Genomic DNA, 12,481 nt, shown 5'->3' with positions numbered 1-12,481 from the left:
ATATCTCTGAGTTCCATTTCTCTTCTATTTGGCTTCCTGGTCCTTACTACTGAGAAAACTGAACAAACAACCCTCCCTCCTGGTCTCTTTTCCCCTGCTCCTCCCCCCTCTTTTGGCCAAGTCAGTGGAGCTTCTTTTGCAAAGCTCTTCAGGCATTTTTTAAAAACAGCTGTGGAGTGAATGGAGATTTGCTGTATGCCATAAGTGGCCCACTGACCAATTAACAACAACAACAAAAAAAGATTTGGTCAAAGGAAAAAATGTTTCTCAAAACTAGAAAACGTGCAAAGATTTGTATGTGCAGATTAATAGATCTCTAAGAGATAAATATAATGGCCTTATTTATAATTTATAGAACTGGAGAAGCATCCCTTCTTGAATGCACGATTATACAGAGACCTACATTGGGAAGGTCCTAAAGATAATGAAGGCCTGAGAAGCATAGACACACACAATGGAGCCTGAGAACATTTAGAAAACACCTTAAAAAACCAAACGATGCATAAATGAAAGAATGCAGAGTGAGAAGCACGACCAGATTGGGTCAACACCCTGAAAGAGGACAGAAGCACCTCCCCTCTTCTCCAGATACCTAATTCCTACCCAAACTGAAATTGCCAGGTCAAATTCCTCCTCAGCTCTTAAAGATTTCCCAGAGGTCTCCAACCCAGAGGTCTCCAAACTCTTAGAGAAACGTGTTGTCATAACCTTCGTCTGGCCCTGGGTTGTGCGATCCAGTGAATCGGTACAACTTTGCTTTGCTGTGGATTCACTCTTCCACACTTGTATGTCTGTGTTTATCATTGGATGCAACACCCTTGAGGGTTGTGTACACGACTTACTGCTCAGAGAACACAACACAGCGACTGAAATCACTCCGCTAATACGAGTTGATTCGTTAAGATGTGTCATATTTCACCCACATCATCAGCAGACAACCACAGACCACCCACTTCGTCACTCAGCCAAGATCATAATAAAAATCATCACATTAGCAGCTGGCAGCGACTGAGTGCTTATTCTGTGCAAGGTTATATTTTAACCCATTTCATACTTAGCACTTAATGCATTTAATGTTTAGAAACAACTCCATGACACAAGCACTTTTATTATCCCCATTTTGCAGGTGGAGAAACTGAGGCACAGTGAACCCAGGTCTATAGCCAATAAGCGACAGAGCCAGTTTTTGAATCCAGATTAATCGGCTCCAGAGTCAGGACCCTTAACTGCTATGTTATATTTAGAAATAATGTCTTCAGGAACTCTTCCAGAACTATTCTATGCACCTGGCACATAGAAATATACAAGTCAATGTGCGTATTTGGATAACTGGGTTCTGCGCTATATACAGAATGAGGTCTGAACACCTCCATCTTCCCTCCAGAGCTTTCAGTATTTTTCCCAACTTAGTGCGGAGCCTTCCCAGCATCTTTCTTCCCACACTGGACAACTCATAGGACCCCGTACACTTTCAACACTTTCCTCCTTTTGCAACTTTGCCCAGATCTTGTCACTGCTGGGTGACCCATGCACCCCACAGTTCTCTGTCCAAGTTGTGCCTACCTTTCAAGACCCAGCTTAGATCTGTCCTAGCCAACAACTTTACCCATTCTTTCTTTCCTCATCAGAATGCATTTCCCTCTCCTCATAAAAGATGGTATCTGTGATTATGTCACCATGAATGACGTGCATTCAGAGAAGCTTCCTTGCATTGGCGAGAAAGGCATGGGGTCGGAGCCGGTAAGCTGGTTGACACACATACACCGCCACCCAGCTTCCTTACGTTTCAGCTGAAATGAAGCAACCACTTCTTGTACGGGCTCCCGGGGGTGTGTGAGGCATGTGCATCAGAACGGGAAAAAAAAGTTGAAAACTACAAAGTTTCACACATAGATAATGTTAGAAACATGATGAGGGATTATTATAAAAATAACTCTGAATCCACTCAAACTTATTTTTATTTATTTATTTTTAAGTCTTTAGCGCTTCACTTTATTTATTTATTTATTTGTGTTTGGCTGTGGTGGGTCTTCGTTGCTGCGTGCGGGCTTTCTCTAGTTGTGGCGAGCACGGGCTACTCTTTGTTGCGGTGCGCGGGCTTCTCATTGCGGTGGCTTCTCTTGCTGCGGAGCACGGGCTCGAGGCGCGTGGGCTTCAGTAGTTGTGGCTCGCGGGCTCAGTAGTTGTGGTGCACGGGCTTAGTTGCTCTGCGGCATGTGGGATCTTCCCGGACCAGGGCTTGAACCCATGTCCCCTGCATTGGCAGGTGGATTCTTAACCACTGCGCCAGCAGGGAAGTCCCAAACTTATTTTTATAAAATAAGTCATCCTCACTCAGTATTTTATTAGTAGTAACAAATTACTGATGACACATTTCACGGCTAATGGTACCCACCAGAGAGTGTTAACAGCAAGGTTGGAAATGCTGCTCTCATGCCTCCTCTGACTTGAAAGGCTCTGGAAGACCCAGGCTGCATCTCAGTCACTTCAAGAGCCTAGCTCTGTGTTCCGAGCATAGGAGGACCTTATTATCCGTGAATGGCACTGACCTGGACTGCCTTGACCGGACGTGATCGAAGGTTTGGTCAGGCCAGCTCCCAGAGCACAAGGCAAGACATACAGAGAAACTGGATAGTGGGTAAAGAAGCATTTCCCACACCCACTTGGGGCACGAGACACTCAGGATAACAAATGCTGGAGAAGAGACCCATCCCCAGCCTTCAAAGAGGGCGTATGGGAGGCTAGACCAACAAATATGTAATCAGCATAAACACGAAGAGAAAAATACAGTAATCCCAAGCGTATGCTGACATGGGAGAGTGAATGGGTAAGGTGGGAGAAATGAACCACAAGGTCGCTGGTGAGAGCAGACACTGGCTGTTGTGTGTCTGACTCAACCAGTCATTAGCGCCCAGAGAAGAAAGCCCCAGAAAACAGTCTGGATCGGGCGTCCCAGTGCACGTTCTCCACAGGGCGGGGTGGGGAGATTGGGGGAGCCGTGGCTGGGATCCTAGAATCCTGCTCCAGGCTTCCCAGAGCTCATTTTGGAGGGTGGGGCTGTCAGAATCCCCCCGTCCACTCTGCAAGGGTAACCTACCGCCTCTGGGCACTCAGATTTGTGTCTTCCTCTGTGGTTCTTTCCAGAACATTCGTGGGGTTGCTGACTATTCTGGGAAAGGGAGAAGGCTCCACACGAAATACGTCTTCACTGTGGATGACCCTCCTCTTGATCTCCTTGCTACCCCCAGTTTTGGTGGTGAAGTCACGGTGTGGACAGCGGAGACCCAGCTGGCCTGTTGCCACTTAGAAAGTCCGTGTATGTCCCTCTCAGAGACACTAAATGACCAAGGAAGGTTAGGGATGCCACGCTGGCTTCCCTCCAAGTTACATTAGCTGGTGATTAGGTGAAAAAGGAAACTTTCTGCAAATAGGCTGTCTTCATCATAATCCTTTATATTCACTGTTTTTACATAAATCTCCGGAAATGTCATTTTATATGAAACATATTCTGATTAAATTCTCCCTGCAGTGTCATCTGAATGGACTGGGTAAATCAGTGAGCTTCTCCTCCTATATTTGACAATCCCAAGAATTCTCAGACGACACAACTTGGCCATGTTTCAGTGAGGCCCAAAAACCTTGAAAATCCGTCCTTAAAGAATGAAATCATTCCATGGAGCAGCTTTGCAAAGAGTTGCCTATCTATCTGCCTGGAAAAAAAATGCAGTTAACAAGCTGGTAGAAAAATCTAGCATGTATATTATTCCCTAAGGATCTAGGATTGCTGTTTTACAAATAATTTCGTGAGCTAAATTTTTTTTTTTGGCATTTATTTGGAAGTGCATATTTTCAGTATCGTGCTACATCTCTTTTTATGAATATCAGTGCTATAGACTTTGCATCCCCCCACCCCAAATTCACCTTTTATATCCTAACACCCAGTGTGACCGTATTCGGAGGTGGGGCCTTTGGGAGGTGATTAGGTCATGAGGGTGGAGCCGCCATGAATGGGATTAGTGCCCTTATAACAGAGACCCCAGAGAACTTTCCTCCTCCTTCCAACATGTGAGGACACGGCAAAAAGACAGCAGTCTACGAACCAGGAGACAGACCCTCACCAGGCACTAAATCTGCCGGTGCCTTGACTTTGGACCTCCAACCTCCAGAACTGTGAGAAACCCATTTATGGTATTCTGTTACAGCAACCCAAATGGACCAGGGTAATCAGTCTTTCCCACCAGAGGTTCACTACTTTTTGGTCAGTGGTCCAAAAGTCTCAGACTCTCCCCAGACTCCAGTTTCTCCCAATTCTAGAAAGGAGATTATAACTATAGTTTCCCACACAGAATTGTGGAAGAGGTCAAATGGGACCAACGTGCAAAATAATGACAGTAAATCTGCAGGGGGATTCAAGCTTCCAGAGTTTGGGTGGGTGGTCTAAGAGAATCCAGTTTAGTACCTATGCTCCGAATGCGCTCATATGTGTAAAGCTCTTAGAACAGTTACTGAAACGTCACATCCGTAACGGCTTTTACACCATCTCTGTGGAGTAAGAGACCCAATAACAGTCCGCAAAGTATTTCTCAGGCCCCACCTCTGCCCCCAGGGAATTCTGACCTCCTTCAAAGCCCTTCCAGAAAGGTCTGGGGTCACAAGAGAGGATCTCCCATTGCACCCCTACTTAGTACTTGCTCCTCGGGCCTCCTGCAAACAGACCCGCCCAGCAACCCTCCAGACCTCCAAAGTGCCCTTAAACACGACGGTGAATATGGTATCATTTGCCAAATTACGACTTGGCTGAATTACAGAAGCTCTCCCACGGGAAACAGCACTGGCGTTTAGAGCCAAGCTTTTCGAGTCAGCCTGACCCAGAATCAAACCCAGGCAAAGCCACTTACTAACTCTGTGACCTTGAGTAAGTTGTTTGACTTTTTTGAGCCTCATGTTCCTTGTAAATAATAGTACCTATTCAGAACCCGAAAGATTTTTATTTTACCAAACACTTACACATAATTTACTAAGTGCTTATCAAATATGAACTTATTTAGTTCTCTGAACAAGCCTACGATGTAGGTGCTATGATTATCCTCGTCTTATAAATAAGGCCATTAAGGCACAAATAACTTGCTGAAGGTCACACAGCTAGTGTGACAGCACAAGCAGAAGCAAGATTCGAACCCTGGCCTTCTAGCTACTGAATCCTTGTTCTTAAGCACCATCCTACCTAATGTTAACAGTCAAACAACTGTTTTTCATATTTTTGTTCAGATGAAAATTTTCAAACACACAAAAGCAATGAGGATCCCTTGTACTCAGCACTCAGCCTAAACAATCATCAACAGTCCACTGTTCTAAACAAAGACGTTGTTAATTTTATTTTCCTTAAGTTGCAATAATAAATATGTTTGTCATTCTGTTTGATCTTGCCTAAATCAATGGTTACATTTCGGTAATTTCCTTTGGTTTCCTTGCACAATCGTCAAATTAAGACATCTGGTCCCTATGTTTATAAAGTACATTTACAATACTATTTTTGTACATTACTTTGTATAGCTTACTGAGCACTTTTACTTGATTATTTCATTGAATTTTCCAGCAACCTTTGAAGACAGGCGGTGAGATTTCTGTGATTCCCCTTTTAAAAATGGTCAAATGAAGCCCAGAGAACTTAAAAAATTTGCCCAGGTTCACACAATTTGATTTTTAAAGTTTTCAATGATTTGTTCTCTGGACATCAATATAGAGTGGAAAAAATAGTGGGCTCTGGAATTCAGCAGCATTCAATTAGTACAATATATGATGTTAAAATTGGACTATAAATATATGGAGATAATGCGTGTGATCAAATGTATATGCATGTAGTCCACATACACGCATGTTTGTGTGCGTGTGATCCAATGCCATGACTATCCCACTGAACATACTTTCCCTTTTCCCCTTCTAGATAGGATCATTCAGAAGAAAAAGCCTCCCGATTACCCAGTGGTTGCCTGCAATACTTCCAAATCTCCCCAAACGTTTTCAGCATTAAGATATTCACCAAAGGCCCTGGATGGTTCTATTTTTCCCCAAAATTGTTGACTTCTCTGGTTCTCAGCTGCCCCATCACACTGAGGTCGTTCCGGTTTTATCAATGACATACTTCACCTCTTTGGAAGATCCAAGCAAAACCTCCGTCATTTTATGTGAACCCTGTTTCCTTTTGAGGGTTGTGCTGGAGATTTTATGATACGCTTTTATAAAAAGAACCATTTGGGTATGATCACTAAAAAAAAAAGAATGTGCCACAAAAATGGCCCCCCACAGAGCCTTTTCTAAGTAAAATAAACACATTCCTTGTTTACCAATAGAGTTTATTAAGAGCATCATAGATAATTCATTTTTAGTTCCAATCTATTAGACTTCAACAGGGAAGGAAAGTTTGTCTTTTGTGACTGGTAACATCATCTAAACCACATTTCTGTCCTCATGTGTCTGCATTTAAACTCATCTACGGTTTCAGCGGAAACCATAAAGTGACTTCTAAAGAAGAAATTCAAGAAAAGTGGTTCTTTTCACGTGTCCCACTACATAATGAAATGCCCCGACTTTGGGCTGGGTGGCACAATGCCCAGGGCAGGGTTTGCATGGGATATATTTTTGTTGAATAATCAATGAATGAATGAGATCATCTAAGCATCTGGTGAAGTGTATGAATTATTACATTTTCAAGACATTTTTTATGACTCTTTTCCATATATATGTGAAGTAATTTCAATTAGAGCTAACAGGTTTTTCAAGTAGTAATACCTTGGAAACATGTTTTAATGAATAAAGAATAATAACATTGAATGAACAGATTGATCATCTTATACAAATAGATTTTTTTTCAGTAGAAGAAAAGATTTGCTATTGTAGTTTGTCTCTTTCATTCTCTCTCTCTTTTCTCTCTCTTTTGAAAAACAGTGAAGGTAAGCATCAGCTTTTCTCCATCTACATCATTATAGCTTCTGAGCTGATGAATTTAATAAAGTTGTATTGAGTCTAATCTTAATACTTTACATTTAAATTGGAATCCATTTTCATACTGAGGCGTAAAGAACAAAATGATCACCAGCTTCACCACGTAGGACCAACCCCTGGGCAGGATGCAGAACAAATACCTGAACCCGTATAGATCCAGCTCTCAGCTGCTTCTCTAGTGGAGTAATTACTGTTCCTTAACCCTCTTCTCGGGGGGGGGGGCCTCTTTTAGTCTCTTTTAGCTGACAGTGTCCCGTGGAAAAGCGGTCATTTCTCCATCTTCCCAGCACCCTTCTACCCACCCCTCCTGAAGGAAGGCTGCAGTTTAACTAAGCTCTGATTCCAGATCTCTCCAATGATGGCGTATCTGCGGGAGACAAAGGAGACACCATGGCCTCAAGGCACCAGCGTGCACGGCTTAGGGTGACTACCAGGGTGGCCTCTGTAGCTGGAATGGTGAATTTGGAATCCAGAAACCAGAATTCTAGGTCCATTTACATCATTCACTGAAATCTTCCTCTTCTGTATTTAAAAAAAAAAAAAAATTCTTCAAACCTCACAGTTTTAATGACCTCAAATATCATCCAGTCTGACCCAAAGGGAATCACCACTTCTTAGCGCAATAGGCTTAGGTTTCTCGAAATCTCCTGCTAGCCTCTCAGTGTTCCGGCGTCTGGCTCGTGAATACACGCTTTCGGAATCCTTTTCAGATCTTGCACCCCAGAATTGACGGCTCTGACTACTCTCTCATTTCCGCCTCTCCCACACCCTGTGTGTGGAGAGTTGTATTTGTTTACATCATGTTCTCTCCCTCCTCTAAGTTCCCTGAAGGCAGGAGCTGTCTTACTTATCTTTCTAAGTATCTCAGTGCTTTGCACAGTTCCTGGTTCTCAGTAAATACTTATTCCATAAAAGAATTGCTCCACTGCTTGGAGCCTCAATGCCTTGCATCACACGGACACATCCTGACTTAGCTTCTCTTTGAAGTATTTGGGTTCTTTTTTTAATTTTTAATTTTTAAATTTTTGGCTGCGTTGGGTCTTCGTTGCTGCGCGTGGGCTTTCTCTAGTTGCGGCGAGCGGGGGCTACTCTTCGTTGTGATGCGTGGGCTTCTCATTGCGGAGGCTTCTCTTGTTGCGGAGCAGGGGCTCTAGGTGCACGGGCTTCAGTAGTTGTGGCTCGCGGACTCAGTAGTTGTGGCGCACGGGCTTAGTTGTTCTGCGGCATGTGGGATCTTCCTGGACCAGGGCTCGAACCTGTGTCCCCTGCATTGGCAGGCGGATTCTTAACCCCTGCGCCACCAGGGAAGTCCCAATATTTGGGCTCTTGATGGGACGTTTTCTTCCCTCTCTCGTGATTTCTGATTCTGATTCCAGAGACAACCAACATCAGCAACATAGCCTCAAAATATTACGTTGAACCATATAAAATTTTCAATATTCGATTGACCCACAAAAGCAGTAATTTCATAGAGAGTAAAAGTCAATAGAATTGTGAAATACTGAATTTCTTAAATTATGATTTAAACATTCGTCTGTTACTAAGTGATCAAAAAATTAATAATGATGCTGAACAGCATGATTAAGACACTGTATAAAATTCACATATTTAGGACTTTTTCTCAACTCTTAGATAATCTGCATTCTTTTCAAGTCTTCAAGGAATACTTCTAAAAATTGAGCACACACTAGACCATAAAGGACATCTCAATAAATATCAAAGAAGTGAGAGAGTGGCATGGACATATATACACTACCAAATGTAAAATAAATAGCTAGGGGGAAGCAGCTGCATAGCACAGGGAGATCAGCTCAGTGCTTTGTGACCACCTAGAGGGGTGGGATAGGGAGGGTGGGAGGGAGACGCAAGAGGGAGGGGATATGGGGATATATGTATACATATAGCTGATTCACTTTGTTATACAGCAGAAACTAACACACCATTGTAAAGCAATTATACTCCAATAAAGATGTTAAAAAAAAAATCAAAGAATCAGTAAAACATATGTACTATATTCTCTGCCACAATACAATAAAGTGAGAACTCAATTCCACCCCCCCCAAAAAAAGCCAAAAATACTCTTGTATATTTGGAAACTAAAAATGGTTCTTTTGATACATTATGTATGCATGGGTCGAAGAGGAAATCATGATAGAAATTAGAAATAAAGCCAAGCTGGTTTGTCATGATCTGTTTTTTCCCATTTTATTCAGTCCGTGTGATTTAACATCTGATAATGTCAGCAAAGCTAGTACAGCAGGCCTCAGGAACGAAAAAAAAAAAAAAAAAAACAAGCCTGGTTTTTCGTGGGAAAAACTATAAAGTCTTAATTAAATGGCTTATTTATTTCAGCCATTTGTCCATAGATTTTGTGTCTAGATTTTATTCAGGATTTCCTCCATTTGCCTCCCCAGGGCTGATATAAGAAGAGCCTCTGCCATCAGAGTTGAAAAGCCAGTCCACAGGAGCGTGATTGCCGGTGTTGAGAACTTCCTGTGTGGCCCCAAGGTTGCCATCATCCAAGGCTCTTCTGCAAGAACCTGCAAATTGTGGACGGCGGAGGGAACACCCCTGGGAATATTTGGAGAGAAAACCAAATGGCATCTCAAAATACCAGCGGCTTGCCTTTACCACAGTAGGGTCCTCGACCCATAATCTCACATCTAGATGAAGCTGGTAGGCAATCCTGTTGAAACAGGCATCTCCCCTACTCCTGGATGTGGGCAGATCTGATCGCATCTCTTTCCAGTTCCAAGTCAATGGAAGCACAAGAATAAGCCATCGTTTAGAACAACCTATGCTTCCCAATCTGGGCAATACACCCAAGAGCAGGGGGATGTATTTTGCTTCACTGCTCATTCCCCTGTCCAAGTAAAACACTTCCGCAATGTCATGTGCATTAGAGCACAAAGGAGAAAAAACCGTGCCGAGGTCAGCAAGAGCTAAAATCTCTTCTTTAGGACTCCAGTTCAAAAAGTCTTAGGAATTCCATCAGCAGCACCATAATGTCAACATTCCAAAGAAGTCCAGAGTCCCAGAACCAGGGTCTACGATGCCAGAGAAAGGATGGAGAGGAATCCCCATGAAGCCTGGGATTTTGTGTAAGGGCAAAGGCTAAGAAGTAGGAAGCAAAGAGTGAAATCCTGTCCACACTGTTGAATCTGAACACCATCCGAAGAACGTCCCGTTTCACTAATTGGAAGGTCGCCCTAGTAAGCAGAAGCTCGATGCCATATGACAATGTCAGGTAATCAGCTCAAATCTCTCTTCCTTTATGTCACTGGGGACTGTCTCTGGGTGTTGGTAGCAGAGCCTTCCTTAAGCAGAGGGTTTGACCAACCTGTCAGCTAGGATTTTAGCAACATGGATGAGAAAACCACTTTTTTAAAAGTGGATGTCTTTGTGGTATGGTAGAGGGGATATAGACATTTTTCTTTCTGTATTAATTTCCTTTAGAGTTATTATAGTAAAAATAATTTAATAAGTAAAAGTCATTGTGTAAGACAGAAAGCATTCACCACCCCTAATTTGACTCAATGTGGCTCAAAAGACAAGGGTCCAGTGTAAAGGATCCATCTTGTAAGAAAGTCAAGGAGAGGGCATCGAAATTTACACAGAGCACAGGGGTGTGGGAAGAATGAAGCTCGAGGCGGTTTATCAGTCTGTTACTCTGGAGTTTCCATTCCTCCTGATGGCCAAGAAAAATAAAAATTGCCAATTAAGGGTAACTTATTCTGTTCTTTGAAACATTTCACTTTGACATTAACTCAGCCTCGTTTGGATAAATCAAGAGTCAACTCACAGGCTGTTTCTCCCCTGCGTCAAGGGGTCATTTCTCCCACTCCTTCCCAACAAGGACCCGGGTGCAGAGGGAGGTGACAGGCGTCCTCGGCATCCTTGGCTATGGACCTGTCTTGTCTCTAAATGTCCTGGGCTGGTGTTTACTCAGGTGTGGCTGATCTTGCTGCCCCTCGTGGTGTCCTGCTGGCATCTGCTGCTGCAGCCCATGGTCCCTGTGGCCCCTCACGTCACCAGGTCCCTATGCGTTGTGGCCTCCTGCTTCCTTGCCCTGAACGCAGGTCTGTGCCAGGACTACCGCTCTCAACCCCTCGGCGACCTGTCACCGGGGCCACGAGGAGCCCAGGTCCCTGGCTGTCCCACCGCCTCCAAACCCTGGCAGACACACTGGGAGCGCATGGTGGACCCTCCCTCACGCCTTCCGGGGTTTCTGTGAGGGCTTCTAATGCCTCATCACCCCCTAATTTTGCTTAAGCCAGGTTGGGGCCGGGGGCGCTGAGGGCGGAGACAGTCACTTCTCGGTGGCCGAGCTGCGACCAGCATCCTAACTTTTCCCCCAGAACCGCCCTCCTGTGGCCACGGTCTCCACGCCCTCTTCCTGTCCTGTGGACACTTCCCCGAAGGCATTTCCTCCGCCTGCTCTGCGCTATGGCTTTGACCCTCCTTGATCTAGCCTGGCTCTTTATGTGTTAAAGGAAACATTGTGGAACTTAGAAAACCCTTTCTCTCTTCACAAAGCCTGGCTTCTACCTCGCTGTGGATTCGAAATGCCATCTGGAGGTTAGGATCTTAAAATTGACTTCATTTTCTTTGCTTTCTGCTTTAATAATCCTAATTTTCTCCAGGACAGTGGGAGCTATGTCAGCTGATGACATAGGATAAATCCAAGTGGCTTTACAAGGTTATGGGCGAGGTATAGGGGAACAGCAAGAAACAGCACGTTGCCCGGGACTAGTAACGATGTAATCATTACCACCTACAGGTCCAAGACCTGAGAGTCTGAGGGAAGTGTTCTCCAAACCCAGATGGAGAAAGTGTGTAAAGAGAACCAGTACCCTTGGGTTGGGATCTTCGCAGGCTCAAGGCAACTTCTCAGGGAAGGAACCAGACAGGAGTAAATACTGGCGTCGTTATCCTCCCTTCTTTTGATCCCCCCTCCCCCACTGGAGCATCCCACTGGCCAAACCTAACTGGACACCAGAGGCTGGGGGTCCACTGATAGAACCCAACTGGTCAGCTCCAAGATGGAGAAGAGTAGAGAGTGGATGTGATTGACGAGATCCAGCCTGAAAGCTTCTCCCTGAAAGGGGAGCGGGGATTGGATCAAGTACAAGGGTGTACAAAAAAGAAAACAGTACTGCTATTTTTCAAAAATATGATATCCCTATAACATATGTCTGTCTTACCCATAGTTCAACTTCTATCAGTGTCCATCTAAGGATGTATTACAATCAGACGGCTATTAATTTGCAAAGTGCTCTGATGGTGACAACAGCAGTTAGCCCTGAGTGCTTTCTGCGTGCCAAGCACTGTGGAAAAACTTCTTGTTGATGTTCTTTCATCCTCAAAAGAAACTTCTGGGGTCAGCTTTATTATTAACATCTCCATTTACAGATGGGGAAACCAAGACTAAAAGAGTTAAAGAATTTGCCCAAGGTCATACAAGCTAGCAAGGGCGCAT

At 44.0% G+C, this 12,481-nt stretch overlaps 1 pseudogene; it reads left to right on the top strand.

Moving 5' to 3' along the window:
- Window positions 1–1,677: 1,677 nt before the first annotated feature.
- Window positions 1,678–12,481, top strand: part of LOC132355837 (uncharacterized) — a 35,122-nt pseudogene continuing 24,318 nt past the window's right edge.

The sequence above is a fragment of the Balaenoptera ricei genome, chromosome 20, assembly GCF_028023285.1.
Source record: "Balaenoptera ricei isolate mBalRic1 chromosome 20, mBalRic1.hap2, whole genome shotgun sequence".
Classification (NCBI taxonomy): domain Eukaryota; kingdom Metazoa; phylum Chordata; class Mammalia; order Artiodactyla; family Balaenopteridae; genus Balaenoptera; species Balaenoptera ricei.
This window is presented reverse-complemented; position numbering and strand designations above follow the sequence as displayed.